We start from the raw sequence: 18,527 nt of genomic DNA, 5'->3' as shown, positions 1-18,527 counted from the left end.
GCGCCAATATGCACGGTACACTACGACATTCCTCTTGGAATGTTTTATTCAACAAGTGAAAACTGTCTACATATATATTAATGTATATCAACTATCTAAAATTATTAAATGAATTAATAAACTAAAGCAATAAAGTAAAAATTAAATGATATCTCTGATATGCAATTTCTGCTATTTTTCTTGCTTTATATAGGAATTATGTGCAATAAAAAATACAACATTAAAGTTTTCAGGTAAAATAATTTGTAGGTAAGATAAGAATCACATGCCAGAATTATCAAAATAGGGCATGTGGAAAATTGTCATTTTTATAATACAATTCATATCATCAAACGAAGCGAATAGAAGACTTATTTCATATAATCATACTAAGATATACACTTATTCTTTGGGATGAAATTGATCGATTTCATTAAAGATTTGCTGTTTTGGAGGGTTTCTAAACATCTCAATTTTGTTTGTTGACCCTGCTAGATTTTGATTTGTATACAGAAACCTAAAAGTGATTTAATATAAGGATGAAAGGATGTTTCATTTGAATATATTCTTCGTTTATACTTGTGTAATGGTAAGAACATATCGCAGGTGGTATTTGATAGAATGTAGTAAAGTTAGCATGATAAACTTAGTCGTAATAACTCGTATTAATTTTGAAATTTTATGAATTCTTGTTCAATAATTTACCTTTACAAAGTGTATAATTTAAAACACTTATAAGTTATTGTACATTTACTACATTTACATTACAAGTTTTTATATATATCGTCCTCTGTATTTTTTACCATGTATGTACAGAGTTATCGTTCTTTGTTCCCTTTATAATGTATATAGGTAAATGAACACATTTCAAATCAAAATTTTCAATATTTTCCCGTTGTCATTTTTTGTCGATTTTGGGTATGTGCTTTAAAGTGTCATTATTGGTTCTGGTGCAATTACTTTGAGTTTAAACTTTAGTTGACTAGACTATTTACCGCGATCTTTCAATACATATAATTTAGAATATAAGTAACAAGTATGCTATTTCGTAGATGTGTAAAAGGCGAATGACTAAACAAAACCGATAAGAACTCTATAAATTACATTTATTTTGCATCAACTATGAAACAATTATATATATATCTAATAGGAAAATATAATCTCCAATAGTTCATTTCTATCAGGACTCTGGATCTTCATGCCTATCGCTTACGATCTATTCTGTTCAAATTACATGTTGAGTATTATACCAGGGGATTAAACAAACACATACAGTTATTTCATGAAAGCCACCCATTGCAACCAATTAGGATTAGAGTATAAAGGGAAATGAACGAAGTACGGTAAGGATCACAGTCAGTATTAATTAGAATATGTTTTAGCTCATTGCACATTCACGTTGATTTTCAGGTAAATGTGGAATAACTGCAACCAAGAAGCTGATTGGTATCTAATATACACATTTGTTATTCATCACCACCCGTGTTAGATACACTAAACTGAGCATAACGATATTTTTTCTTACTATTGTCACGATGTACTTTAAAACTCTCCCAAAAATAATATAAGCCACAACATACCAACTTATTACATGACGTTTGTCGTATTTAATACATGCAATTGTTTTTTTATTTTTCAGGTAAATAGAGGAGTTGCTGTTGTATAGTGAGAGTGACATGCCTAGGAGATTATGGAGCATCTGCGCAGGCGTGCACACTCTAGAAATGCGCACTCTAAGAATGAGGTAGGAATCAATTGTGGTTTATAAGAATAGTAAGAGAAAAGACGTTTATCATTTTAACATATCGGTTTGGTTGCTGTTTTGAATTGCATTGTTTGACCGGTTAGAAGTGTGTATGATTTTGAATACCGTCCCGATGAAAGGAACATATTTAATAAAGGTGAACACATTTAATACAGGTAAACATATTTGATACAGGTAAACACATTTAATACAGGTGAACACATTTAATACAGGTGAACACATTTGATACAGGTGAGCACATTTAATACAAGTAAACACATTTAATACAGGTAAACACATTTAATACAGGTGAACACATCTAATACAGGTGAACATGTCTAATACAGATGAACACACTTAATACAGGTGAACATGTTTAATACATACGAACACATTTAATACAGGTGAACACATTTGATACAGGTGAACACACTTAATACAGGTGAACACACTTAATACAGGTGAACACATTTAATACAGGTGAACACATTTAATACAGATGAACACATTTAATACAGGTGAACACATTTAATACAGGTGAACACATTTAATACAGGTGAACACATTTAGTACAGGTGAACACATTTAATTCAGGTGAACACATTAGATACAGGTAAGCACACTAAATACAGGTAAAAATACTTAATTCAGGTGAACACATCTAATACAGGTGAACATATTTAATACAGGTGAACATACTTAATACAGGTGAACACATTTAATACACGGGAGACACTTAATACAGGTGAACACATCTAATACAGGTGAACACATTTAATAAAGGTGAACACATTTAATACAGGTGAACACACTTAATACAGGTGAACACATCTAATACAGGTTAACACATCTAATAAAGGTGAACACATTTAATACAGGTGAACACGTCTAATACAGGTGAACACATTTAATACAGATGAGCACATTTAATACAGGTAAACACATATAATACAGGTGAACATACTTAATACAGGTGAACACACTTAATACAGGTGAACACATTTAATACAGGTGAACACATTTAATACAGGTGAACACATTTAATACAGGTGAACAAATTTAATACAGATACAGATATTTTGATTGTTCTTATTTTCACTCAGAATTTGATATCAGTCTTTTGACATCTTGGTATTTGTTTATGTATAAGCAATCAATTATACAAAAATAATTAAGTGTACGCGTAACACTTGACAATACTAGTGAGAATTTCTCTTTATCTCGATCGGCTGAACGTCAGACTAGTAATCCCGACGTTCCAATCCCTGGCAAAGCAATGATGAAATTTATATATAAAATCCTACAATCTGTTACAAATTAGCGTCCATGCAGGGACTCAGGAATGAGACTAAATGGTAAATGTAAATGAATTGTTGTGACCCCTGGAAAATAATGGACTAGTCTATTCCGTGGAAGGGCGTATGTTACCCTGGTCAATACTAACCGCAATATACCTTTCTGCTAGAGGGGAAACCTCTTTAACTCCATTGGTTGAGCGTCAGACTTACTAATCCAGGAGTCCCGATCGCAACTGCGATCCCTGGCGGATGCAGTGATTAAATCAGTATACAAAACTCTGCCCTCTGTTATACATATTTATCCGATAACATTGTTGCCGTACAACATTGGAAAATCATAGTTGTTGAGCATCGTTTATGTTTTCACACACATATTTTTAAAAACCAACGGCGACTCTTAATGGTCAGATTCAATATCTTGATTCCGACTGGCGTTCAACTTAGCTCTAATCTTCAAAGCGAATTTAATCTAAATCTAAATATTGACTCTGCATTTGGGTACTATAAGTTATGCCGGAAAAATATTATGTTGCGATTTGAAGAGCTTGGAGAACCGATCAATACGGTATAAAACTGGAGACGAAGTTATTGGATAAACAAGTTCTCCAACGCGTGACTGTTATTTATCATATTATGATAAAACAAGTTTGAGAAACATGATAAACAACTACAGCACATGTTGGGTAACCTCTAATCAAATGCCATATAGTGGTCGATATGTATATGTTTTCTTCGAAGAGACAAGGGAGGAATCCTTATTTAATAATTATATCCTCCTTAAATATAAATAAAAGTCAATATAAATTATTTCTTTCAAAAAGAAGTAATCAAAAACTTTAAAAACGTAAAATGTTGGCAAAATTAGACGTGGCATATCGGCTGATCTGAATATCTGTCTATCGACTATAGATGGTACCTATACGTATGAATTACATTATTGAGAAGTATTAGCTAGTACCGCCTTGTTTACACTGATTCAATATCTTTGGTTTGAAGATTGATAAAAAACTTGCGAAAGCTGCAGAAAGAGGAGACAAAGAGGAAGTTATCGCTTGTTTACGAGACGGAGCAGACCCTAACAAGGTATGAGTTAGAAAACGATATATATATTAATATGCCGGGAACGTACACACCACTGATCCATGGAAAATAGAGATAAACAGATTTTAATATTTGCATGAGAGGTTTTTTTTCGTTCATATGTCATGAAATCATATATTTCGATTCAATATTCCATTTTACGTTGAAAATATATTTTGCTTCAAAGGTTATTTAAGTTCAGTCGATTTTACTGAAATTATATCAAGCGGATGTATTTAGTTTTTTTATATCCATTGCTTTGCCACTTAAAACTATCTAAGCTCAATTCGAATGCAGTTTTCATACCAATTATTTGTGGGAGGGCTGAAGTTGGTTGCGAGTTCCTAGTTCCTAGTTCCGTTTAATAAACGGAACTAGGAACCAGACCCGAGTTCCGTTTAACTTAAACGGAACTAGGAACCAGACCCGAGTTCCGTTTAAGCATATACGGAACTCGGGTCTGGTTCCTAGTTCCGTTTAAGTTAAACGGAACTCGGGTCTGGTTCCTAGGTCCGTTTATTAAACAGAACTAGGAACTAGGAACTCGCAACCAACTTCAGCCCTCCTTATTTGTGTATAGGCCTGCGGCATAATCCCAAATATGTTAAATGTCGATTGCGGTGGAAAAGTAAAATTAAATCATAGATGTCTTGTTATAAAGCTTTCAGATTTTAAAATTTACATGGGATTGTTTTTCGTTCATATGTCATGAAATCATATATTTCTTTGATTCGACATTCCATTTCACGTGGAGATATATTTTGCATGAGAAGTTATTTAAGTCCTGTATATTTTATTGAAATTATATCAAACAAATGTATTCAGTTTTATATTTCCATTGCATGGTCATTGGAAACTATCTAAGCTTAATGCAAATATGTTTTGATATCAATCATTTGCGAATATGTGTGGCTTAATCCCAAAACAAGAACCATGTATCCAAAGGTTATCGACGCTTTGGAAAATTAACCAATAATGAAGGAATAAACAAAAAACAAATGCTGGTATGGAAATGTATATTACAGATGTCTTGCTGAATGTTATATAGGGGATGGTTTCTTTATTTAATGCCACTTCAATAGGCCCAGTGGTTCACTTACATAATTGATACCAAATCCATACAGTTAAAATAAACTAGCATCTAGCATATAAATATCGCAAAAATTAACAAAATATATTATGTAAAGAGCAACATAAGATGTGTACATGCATACAGTCGAATCTGTACTAGCGGCCATCTGAATTAAACGACCCTCTGCTATAAACGACCACTTTAATTCCTCTCAAGCGTTTTCACTATATATTCTAACTCTATTAAACGACCATCTCTCTGTATAAGAATGAGGCAACGGCACAAATAACATACATTTACATATTTAAGCTAGTCTGCACAGAGCATATTCAGTTCATTTCTGATTTTAAAAGTTCAAATGGACTATTTGAAAAACACTGCCACCACTATGGTTAAAATGTGCCTATTCTCTATTTGAAATACCACACTTCCGTATTAATGGCATGCAATACTTTATAATTTAGAAGTTTTGGTTTGTTTAGGCCATAATTAAGATGTCCCTCTGGGTTGATGGTGTCTATCCATTATCCAGGAATTTTATCCAGGCGGGTAGTGACACGGGATGTAAACATACTGCTTAGGACTCTTTCGCCTTGATAAAATTCATTTTCTTGTCAAACTACTTCTGCCGCATTGCCCAATAAGTGTTCCAGAGATTCCATCGATGTGATTGGCCTAATACTTCCGTCGCAATTCTCCAGCAATTTCATCGACGGAGGTTTTTGGTCATTTCTGTATATGGCATATAAGCAGATACTACACTATCTGTGGTCTTCATTTATTTTGCCCACTTTTCAATATTCGTTTGTTTAGAATGTCCTGATAAAAAATCCAAAATACGTTAATGAATTACTGAAATACTTGAAAACGGTAAGCATAAAAATATTTATACTTAAATGCAATATAGTTGTTTTCGCAGTGATCCATCAACACCTTGAATAGATTGACATATCACCGGAGAATATCTTCAAAACATTTCAGAATGCTGTTTTTATCAGTGACTATCATACTTGCAGACCAGGTGAAATACACTGTTAAATATTAATCCGTTAGTTGGGGAACAGGTTTTTGCAGTATGGAAAAGACATACGGCGGCCAGTACATTTACTGATCTAGAGTTGGTTCTGTTGATAATATATGCACGCTCTATAGGTAAATAAAACCTAGTGAGTGAAAGAAACGAGAAACAAGAGTTAGATACGGTAGCAATATACTGTAGATTTTGTAGAGTTTTGAAAAATATGGCCCATGGTTTATAAACACAGCTAGCCTACATGTATATCGCAGTTAAATTGTGGATATGCGTGCGTCATTTATGATTTTCAAGCCTTTGAAACTCGTGGTAACCAAAGAAATAAATATTGAAAAAGAAATGATTTTTTTACAGAAAATCACACCCCTGAAAACTTTGTTTTTAACAATAAGCACATCGCCCACTCGATAGCTGAAATGAACCTACTTCAACTTATTTTGGAACATAAATTCTAGTTTTTTTCTTCTGCTTAATTAAAATCATCACCAAAAAGCAACAAACAATTGTGTGTCCGCAATCAAGTGTTATATTTCATATCAGAAATTCAGATATATGTAATTATATATATTTAGATTCTACATATATTGTATAAGACAGTTATATATCTCACTTTTTTGTATTTTTTTCTAACATTTTACATAGAACACATACATACACTTCCATATGCATCAATCCATAACACATCAAACATCAAGGTGCACAACTGTACATAGAGGATCTTAGATGAGTGGCTATGTGATGAAATTCATCAAATGAGTTCAATAATTTGATATCCAACAAGCCTTAAGACGAGTGTCATAACAAATTATTTAACGAGTTCGATAAATTTTGTATCACATAGTCATGAGTGAAAGATTCTATTCATCATATAACTTTTATTAATAGAAAGAAAAAAATAACATTTAATTTCGTCTGTATATAAAACAGTAGAAACTCGGCTATAAGTGACAATACATTTAATTTGAAGTTAACAAAAACAAACAATGTGTGAAATATGTATAAATGTTATCATCAGGTGTGTGTGTTTGAGTGTGAGACTGTGTATGAGTGATTATGGAGAATTGCGGTGTATCAAATGAGATGCTATTTTTATCTTTGGATGAACATTTTCACAGATGAAATTCCATTGAGTGCATGTGGAATAAACGCAATCAAATGATTTAATTTTACTTTATGTTTTCATCTAATTTTATTGATATTTGTGCATGGATATACTATGTAGATACACTGTATATTTGCATTGAAGAACACGTTTACCTGGTAATACCATTTATTACATAACAGTTCTGTCATTTCCTATATATTACATTAATTGTTTGTCTGTAAAAGTCTCAATTTTTGATCGTATATATCTTTGGACCTTAAGATTCACTTCAAGCAATAAAGAAAATACAAATGTCCTTACCCACCAGATTCGCAATGCCACCATTGTCATTGTTGTCTCCTTTAGCAGTAACAGAATCATTTTCGATGCCACCAACATCTATGATAAAAGTTTATATATTTACCGCATGGTTAAAAGATTTCATCAATGAAGTCTTTTAAACATTCCTCAGAGGTTGAATGACATCAAAATTAATGAAAAAAAGAATGGCAATGATCTTCAATCGCATACAAAACCTCAAAACCTGAATTGCAGATTAAGTAATTTTCAATTAATTCACTATAGTAATTGCTATATATCAATGTATTGATCTCATACACACGTGTAAACCACTAGTAATTTTAGCTAAAGAATTTTATTGTACATGTATATGCTATAAAACAGATCTATACATTGCTAGGATGTCTAACAGTTTTAACCTTATTTGACATTAATTATAAACTATTTAATTTCATATTTTAAATTTCATTTATTACCTGTCTCCAAAGCATCCGAAATGCCATCAATCATTACGGGGCAAATTAGTGGCAAAACCTGAAAAATAAAAAAAATATAGTTCACTTACATTATCAAGAGACATAAAAGGTAAAAGTTCAATAAGAATCTCAAATACAATTAATAAAAATAATATGATTTTCATCAAAAACTTCTTCTGTTATTTTGCCTCAATTTCATGAAGAATTGAACTTAAATACTTTAATTCAGAACAGCTATAGTTTGACCAACTACATGTAGCTACTTGTTGACTTAAAGTTATAAGATCACCAAGGTTCATTACATCTTTTTTGTAGATTGGAATTATAGGAATTAACCATTAATTGTAAACTTGTATAAATATATGTATCACATAACTGAACCGTTCAGCCATGTCATAATATCGTAAGGCACAAGTTTTATAATAACACTATTGTGATATCACAGGTAAAAATGATGTTATGATTAAAATATTACGTAGCATGATTGTCTCGGTAAACAGAAACGTCAAATCAGAGTTTTGCCACTCTTGAAAATGAAATGGAAAGTTTTGTCTATATTTCCATAAATACTTCTTATGTGATAAATATAATCTTACATTTGTGGCTATATTATATGAAATTTGCTAAACAAGTTAAATAATTTGATATGCCACAGGCCTAAATTTCATACAACTTAGCCACATATGCAAGATTCTCTATAAGAACATATTTTACATACTTTTTCCTCTAACGCTGCCAATGGCCTTGGTGCAGGACCACCACCTGTTTTGCCCAAGCTCTGTTTTTTTTATTTTCGCGTTTCCGGACCCCTGACTGCATATCAGCCCATTTCTTTCTTAGTTCCTTCGATCACTGTCCTTATGCAGGTGGATGTGCTGTTTACTCTAGTGTATCAACATAAATCGCGTACATGTCAAAATAATTAAATGTAAAACCTTGCAAATGGTTGGTCAAAATTTAATTATACCAAAGATAATCCTTTGGATTAAATGTATGTATCTAGATTTCTAATGCATGTGCATTATTTTCATATTTTGTCCAAATATACTGTGTTCTGCCGCCTAAAGTTTGGTTAGCTTCATATATAAATGTAATAATTGTATATCTGGAATACAAGGTACAATTCATCTTGTTACATCATGTATATCAGTATATTACTGTGCACAGGCATAAATCTAACCGAAAAATAAATATTCTGACAATATGGATTACATGCTTATGTAATGTACAAATCATAAATATGAGTATGACAAGATATTTCAAACTTTCTAAAAAAATAGTGTGCTTAATGCTTAGTGCTTAAAACTGAATAATGTTCAAGTCATTATAAACCACACCAATTCTGTTGGAGGGTATAGTTAACCCGTACCCATTCCAACTCGTACCCACCAACCTGTACCCAAAATTGGCGAAGTCGTACCCAAAATATTTGGTGAGCTGGTACCCATAGTTGGCTAACTCGTACCCATCAAGTTTCGTTGGTTTTCAAATTTAATTAACTAGGTATTTATGTTAATTTCTTCTGTGTATCTGATTCGATATATCACTGGCCTAAATAATGCATAATTGAGTCGACGTCGGTAAATATCTGGTAACATACTATATACATTACACACGCACTTTGATATATTTTACAAGGTATAACATCTGTAATAATTTTGTGTAAAAATTAAATATAATTCTAAAACATCTTCCGAGCCCGTTTTGACTATACACGGCAAATGTTCAATCATTTTAAAAGCTGATTTAAATATTTCAATAATCTGTATTTTTCAGTATTGAACCGGAAATTATTCTAGAAATCACTTGTTTTTACTTTTTCGGTATGGAACAACAAACCATGAGACAGACATATTGATAAATTATGGGAATACGAGAATACATTTTCTAATGTTATTTACCTATATACGAATATTCACACCCTACCTCACATTTGTCAGAAGTCTTCCATCTGACGTTCAGAGCTACGTCATTTTTTATGAACATAAATTAAAAATAAATAAATCTTGGCTGGAATCTCTTGCGTACCATTTTATGATCACTGACTAGTAGCATCTGATCGAACACGAATATACAATGTATTAAGTCTTATATATTAAAATCACAAATAACTACATGAACTATAACTCACTACATGGGGAGGAGTTCGCCAAATTTCATGGGTATGGGTTCGTCATGCATGGGTACAAGTTCGCCAAATATCAGGTTTCGGATTAAACTTCAATGTACATTCTTTAACTCAAATTCGTTGTTCCAAACGACGGTTGCCTTGTTAACACTGGTTACAAGATTAATTTGCTTTGGAATGACAAGCTGTTCAAAACCAAATTTTACATTACAAGCACTCAATTTTGGCTCCACGGCGTCTATCAAAGCCTCTGTCTCGCTTGCTGAGAAGTTGGGCCTGAAATAAAGTGAGTGAAATAAAGGATAAACCAGAGTTAGATATGGTAGCAATATACTATAGATTTTGTAGAGTTTTGAAAAATATGGCCCATGGTTTATAAACACAGCTAGCCTACATGTATATCACAGTTAAATTATGGATATGCGTGCGTCATTTATGATTTGCAAGCCTTTGAATTCAGGGGTAACCAAAGAAATAAATATTGAAAAAGAAATGATTTTTTCACAGAAGATCACACCCCTGAAAACATTTTTTACCAATAAGCACATCACCCATTCGATAGCTGAAATGAACCTACTTCAACTTATTTTAGAGCATAAATATATCTATTTTTTCTTCTGCTTAATTAAAATTATTACCAAAAAGCAACAAACAATTGTGTATCCGGAATCAAGTGTTATATTTCATATCAGAAATGCAGACACATGTAATTATGAATTTAGATTATACATATATTGTATAAGACAGTTATATATCTCACTTTTTTGTATTTTTTTCTAACATTTTACATAAAACACACATATATATATACCGCATGGTTATAGGATTTCATCAATGAAGTCATTTTAACATTCCTCAGAGGTTGAATGACATCAACATTAATAAAAAGAATGGCACTGATCTTCAATCGCATACAAAACTTCAAAACCTGAACTGCAGATTAAGTAATTTTCAATTAATTCACTATTATAATAGTAATTGCTATAATTTCTTGGTCGATACATCAATGTATTGATCTCATACACACGTTTAAACCACTAGTAGTTTTAGTTAAAGAATGTTATTGTACATGTATATGTTATAAACAGATCTGAATGTTTTATATATTGCTAGGATGTCTCACAGTTTTAACCTTATTTGACATTAATTACAAACTATTTAATTTCATATTTCAAATTTCATGTATTACCTGTCTCCAAACCATCCGATATGCCATCAATCATTACGGGGCAAATTAGTGGCAAAACATTATCAAGATACATAAAAGGTAAAAGTTCAATACGAATCTCGAATACAATTAATATAAATAATATAATTTTCATCAAACAATTATTCTGTTATTTTGCTCAATTTCATGAAACAACAGCTTTAGTTTGACCAACTACATGTAGCTACTTGGTGACTTAAAGTTGTAAAATCACCAAGGTTCATTACATCTTTTTTTGTAAATAGGAATTATAGGAATTAACCATTAATTGTAAACTTGTATAAATATATTTATCACATAACTGAACCGTTCAGCCATGTCATAATATCGTAAGACACAAGTTTTACAATAACACTATTGTGATATCACAGGTAATAATGATGTTATGATTAAAATATTACGTCGCATGATTGTCTCGGTAAACAGAAACGTCAAATCAGAGTTTTGCCACTCTTGAAAATGAAATGGAAAGTTTTGTATATATTTCCATAAATACTACTTATGTGATAAATAGTATCTTACATTTGTGGCTATATTATATGAAATTTGCTAAACAAATTAAATAATTTGATATGCCACAAGCCTAAATTTCATATAACTTAGCAACATATGCAAGATTCTCTATAAGAACATATTTTACATAATTTTTCCTCTAACGCTGTCAATGGCTTTGGTGCAGGACCACCACCTGTTTTGCCCAAGCTCTGTTTTTTTTAGTTTCGCGTTTCCGGACCCCTGACTGCATACCAGCCCATATCTTTTTTAGTTCCTTCATTGTCCTTATGCAGGTGGATGTGCTGTTTACTCTAGTGTATCAACATTAATCATGTACATGTCAAAATAATTAAATGTAAAACCTTGCAAATGGTTGGTCAAAATTTAATTATACCAAAGATAATGCTTTGGATTAAATGTCTGTATCTAGATTTATAAACTGTATTCCAAAAGAAGGTAAATCAAAATTATTTTTAAAAAATTGGCGGCCCATTTCATTATTAAACGTCGGCTATAAACTTGCCTCAGCAAGTATAGCAAACCGGATAAAACCCTGTTTAAATGACCTTATAAGCGATACCCAAAAAGGGTTTATGAAACGATACATAGGGGAGTGTACTAGACTTATACTTGACCTCATAGAAAAAATGGATGAATGTGAAATTCCAGGTTTGTTAGTTCTTCTTGATTTTGAAAAGGCCTTTGATTCTCTAGAATGGCAGTTTATTCAAAAGTGTCTATTGTTTCAAGGTTTTGGTACTGATCTGCTAAAATGGATACAAACTTTCTATACCAATATATCTAGTTCTATATACAATAATGGTCACGGATCATCTTTCTTTGACATTAAAAGAGGAGTTAGACAAGGTGACCCTCTTTCGCCGTACATCTTTATTTTGTGTGTCGTATTGTTGAGTTCCTCTCTAAAATTTAATCCAAATATTAAAGGAATAACCATTGATAACTCACAATATCTAATTAGCCAATATGCCGATGATTCCTCTTTGTGTCTTGCTGATGATGAGCAGTCTTTAAATAAAACCTTTCAAATTCTTGATCTTTTCTGTGAATGCTCAGGTCTGAAGGCCAACTTAGAAAAAACTCATGTTATATGGATTGGGGTAAAACGGGGTTGTGGGGAGGAATATCTTCAGGAACGTAACTTGTTCTGGAATCACAGGGGAAAATTTAAACTATTAGGCATTTCATATGATTTGTCCGAAACTGATATAACTCGCAATAATTACGAAGAAAAATGTTATTCAGCCAAAAGGCTACTACTGGATTGGTCTTTAGAAATCTTAGTTATATAGGTAAAATAACGGTCATAAAATCTTTAGTGTTACCAATTTTCACTCATCTGTTTTCTGTTTTACCTGACCCACCAGATGAATTCTTTCAAAAGTTACAAAAACTATTTTTCAATTTTGTATGGGATGGAAAGAATGATAAGATAAAAAGAAGCATCATGTATAACTCGAAGACGGAGGTCTCAAGATGCCACACGTTAAAACGTACTGCCAAGCTTTAAAATTCACTTGGATACAAAAACTACTAAATCCCAGTAATCATTCGCCTTGGAAATTGTTATGTAGTGATAAAATACAAAAATACGGTGGAGATAAATTATGGCACTTGAATAAAAACGGATTAAAGAAGGTGGCTAAAAAATTCAATACATTTTGGTGCAATGTTATCTGTATTTGGGCAGACATGGTAGACGTTTCCCCCACAACCCCAGATCAATTCCTTTCTGAACCAATATGGTTAAATGACAACATTAAAATAGCAGGTAAAGATGTTATATACTATAATTTTATCAATAATAATATTTTTTTATAAATGACTTATTTAATGAAAAAGGTAAATTATTAAACCTTCAGGATATTCAAGGTAAATACAATATTGAAATGCCATTTTTAGACTACTATGGATTAAAAACTGCTATCCCCAAACATTGGAAAAACTAGTATTATACAAAAAGGATGTAAATTGACTGAGGTAGAAAATAGATATATAAAAATCTTGAAAACAAAAGAGAAGGTAACAAAAGATTTCTATCAAATGTTAATTAAAAAACAGCAAACATTACCACTTAATAATATTGTTAAGTGGCAAGAACAGATTGGTCAAAATATATCTGAAGAAAATTGGAAAATCATTTTTAATCTAGCCTTCTCCATCACCGATGATATTAGTCTGCAGATTCTACAGTTTAAAATCTTACATAGAATTCTATATACTAACTCGAGATTACTAAAAATGAGAATCGTTGAAACAGAATCATGTAATTTTTGCGGTGTACACAAAGAAACCATTTTGCATCTCCTTTGGGATTGTCCACATGTACGCTCCCTGTGGAATTTTATTAGTAATAAGTTTACTTCAAATTGCAATCTAAACTTTCCAGTAACAGCTGTAGCTATACTTTTTGGTGTAGATGAGACAACCCTGAGTGATTGTATAAATATTTGTATCTTAATTACCAAAAAATACATCTACTCGTGTAGAGCAAAGTATTCTGTACCTACTATTGAAGGCGTTAAAAATATGTGCTTATACTATAAGAAAATAGAAACCCAGTGTATTAAATCATACTCCTTGTCAAAAGCAGCAAAAGTTACTTCAATTTGGTCAGAAATCACCACTGCACTGCAATTAGAATAATATGTATATTGAATAATATATCTTCATACTATTGAATGATCCAACAATGTGTATATATATACGTAACATGTTTTATGTACAATGTGAATGGGAAAAAATAAAAGAATTACAAAAAAAAAAAAAAAAATTCTAATGCATGTGCCTTATTTTCATGTTTTTTGTCCAAATATACTGTGTTCTGCCGCCTAAAGTTTGGTTAGCTTCATATATGAATAATTAATTTTTCTTTGTTTTCATACTAAAATCGGCTTTCTGATTGGCCAATTTTTTTTGTATACCACTATGAAAAAAATATTCCGAGAATGGCGCGAAACCCCGACGTTATCGTGACGTCACAATAGAGACATAGACGTTGCGTATTGATTCGGAAAAAGAATCCCTTGAAAAACCACTGTAATGGTACATTTAAACATACATCATTTTATCAAATAGAATATAAAATTAATTATAAGTATTGATGTCACTATTTTTTAATTTTATCGGGGTATGAAAAAAAAAAAATGTTTGCAAACTTTTGTGAGAATCCGCTACGCCGATTCACACAGTTTGCAAACAATTTTTTTTTCATACTCCGATAAAATTAAAAAATAGCGGCATCAATGTTAAAATGTAATAATTGTATATCTGGAATACAAGGTACAATTCATCTTGTTACATCATGTATATCAGTATATTACTGTGCACAGGCATAAATCTAACCAAAAAATAAATATTCTGATGATATGGATTATATGCTTATGTAATGTACAAATCATAAATATGAGTATGACAAGATATTTCAAACTTTCTAAAAAATAGTGTGCTTACTGCTTAGTGCTTAAAACTGACTAATGTTCAAGGCATTATAAAAAGCTCATGTCAGACCACACCAATTCTATGGGGGTATAGTTAGCCCGTACCCATTCCAACTCGTACCCAACAACCTTTACCCAAAATTGGCGAAGTCGTACCCAAAATATTTGGTGAGCTGGTACCCATAGTTGGCTAACACGTACCCATCAAGTTTCGTTGGTTTTCAAATTTAACTAACTAGGTATTTATGTTAATTTCTTCTGTGTATCTGATTCAATTTATCACTGGCCTAAATAATGCATAATTGAGTCGACGTTGATATATATCTGGTAACATGCTATATACTTTTCACCACGCACTTTGATATATTTTACAAGGTATAACATCTGTAATAATTTTGTGTAAAAATTAAATATAATTCTAAAACATCTTCCGAGCCCGTTGTGACTTTACACGGCAAATGTTCAATCATTTTAAAAGCTGATTTAAATATTTCAATAATCTGTATTTTTCAGTATTGAACCGGAAATTATTCTAGAAATCACTTGTTTTTACTTTTTCGGTATGGAACAACAAACCATGAGACCGACATATTGATGTTTTATGGGAATATGAGAATACATTTTCTAACGTTATTTACTTATATACGAATATCCACACCCTACCTCACATCTGTCAGAAGTCTTCCATCTGACGTTCAGAGCTACGTCATTTTTTATGAAACATAAATTAAAAATAATAAATTTTGGCTGGAATCTCTTGCGTACCATTTTATGATCACTGACTAGTAGGATCTGATCGAACACGAATATACAATGTATTAAGTCTTATATATTAAAATCACAAATAACTACATGAACTATAAATTTTATGATGGGGACGTGTTCGCCAAATTTCATGGGTGTGGGTTCGCCATGCATGGGTACAAGTTCGCCAAATGTCAGGTTTCGGATTAAACTTCAATGTACAGCCTCATTCTTTAACTCAAATTCGTTATTCCAAACGACAGTTGCCTTGTTAACACTGGTTACAAGATTAATTTGCTTTGAAATGATACTTAGCTAAAACTGCCACACCAGATACCACAGCGACTTATACTGTGTAGCCTGATAGCAAGCGCTTAGTGTTTCGACCGGTTGTTATTACGTATATCTAACATGAAAATCGGTAATCGGAAGCTCTTAAAACGGTTTTGTAAATTTCCGGAATAAAAGGAAGAGGGAACACTAATATTATCCAGAGGAAAAAATCTCTTATGGTCTTCATCCTTATTCACAAAAAAAAACCAACTACTTGCCTTGTTTAGTACGTGTGATCACTTCACTTACACTTACAGCGATAAAAAACCTACTAACAAGTTACTCAGTCTTGTAACAAGTACATTAATTAAAAATTTCTTCTCCTCCATATTTTTAGTTTTGTACAATAATGTGTGCTGTTCAAACCAAATTTTGCATTAGGAACACTCTATTTTGGCTCAACAGCGTCTATCAAAGCCTCTGTCTTGCTTGCTGAGAAGTTGGGCCTCCTTGGCCTTTTGGTCTCCATTGTAAACAATGTCGTCTGCTTCTACCTCCACGTTAGAGAGCGGTACATTTTCACCGGAAGCGCATGCAAGTGGGATCGAGGATTCCTACTTCCTTTCGTAAGTTACGCAAAAAAGTTACGAACACCTTTGTGAAACGCACTTACGAATTTCGTAAGTTTTGCGTAACTTTTTCGTAAATATTTACGAACGTTCGTAAGTTACGAAGCTTTGTGAAACGATACCCAGATCCTTAAGCGATTATTTACTTCACACAGCATTTGACATCATTGTATAGCGAACGGATTATACAGTAATATTTCAATTTTCATTGAAGTTGGACTCAATGAAACTAATTAAAAAAATCCGGTTTCGTTTGCTCATGAACTTGGGTATGAACTTTGGTAGCTTAACATCGGTTTTCGCGCAAGAACATGTTTTTATCTAGACTTACTTTCGCCTAAGAAGGCCTACATGTAGCTTCCTACGAGGCCTAGGCATAGATCTAAACAGCGATGGTTTAAAAAAGTGCAAATATTACAGACATATTTCAACAATTCGAAAAGCATTTTTATGAACTCTCGTTTTACTGACTCTTGTGTGTCGTTCGAGTCAGCAACACACTACAGAAGAAAAATAAAATGTGCCATGTCCTTGCGTGACGTGTGTCGAAACTACGTTATATCGTCTCAGTTACAAACAAATGATGAAAATAAACGGCGGTAAGAAATACTATATAAAAGTCAATGAGTGTTAATTAATCTTTAATCAGTTGTTTCACTTGTACCAAGGCTAAAGGCTACATACACCACTAGAGCCTTGCCTTTCCCATAACGTTACAGCGACTCTCCATTTAAAATCAAAGCGGGAGACAACAGTATCACACAGTCTACACATTATCCTTCCGCATCTTCGGTGGACCATTTTAGCAATCACTTCTAAATCTATTGTAAATGTTTTATGTTTCATCTGGATTACATTGATAATAAAGTTGTTTCTAAATAAATGTATGACAAATTGTAATATTTGCGCTATTTACGTTTAATTAGTTGTATTCTAATGACGCACTATTTTCTTACGTCTTTCGTTGTAGACTTGCACAATTCCAGAAACTCGCGTTTTTTTAACAAAAATCAACAAAAATCTAATACGATTGAATTGAAATATAAGGATTAAATCTTGCTTTGGTCGATTTCATTGGGTGATGAATTGAGTTGCTCTTGAAACAAACTCAATATGAACTGCTTCGAGCAACTCAATTCATCACCCCATGAAATCGACCAAAGCAAGATTCAATCCTTAAGTTAACATTGTACCTTCTGTTTTTATGAGCTTAAACAATAGATTATGTCTAATAATAAAGTCAAAAGCGTTTTGTAACCAATAAAGCAACAATAATCGTTGTTCTGCTCTTACGAGTTTTACATAATAACTACTTTGATATAGATACGGCATCAAAAGAGGCCAATGTTTTTATTAACCTCGAATTGAGCATATCTTGTTTTTTTAATATGCCTCACATCATATCAAGTCTACCATTAAAAATACAAGCAAAAGGCTTTCTTAAAGAACTAATCAATGCAATTCCTCTATAGATATTAGTACCATTACTATCACATTTTTATAAATACGGGTACAATGCTACCT

This window comes from Argopecten irradians, chromosome 13 (genome assembly GCF_041381155.1).
Source record: "Argopecten irradians isolate NY chromosome 13, Ai_NY, whole genome shotgun sequence".
Lineage (NCBI taxonomy): Eukaryota > Metazoa > Mollusca > Bivalvia > Pectinida > Pectinidae > Argopecten > Argopecten irradians.
This window is presented reverse-complemented; position numbering follows the sequence as displayed.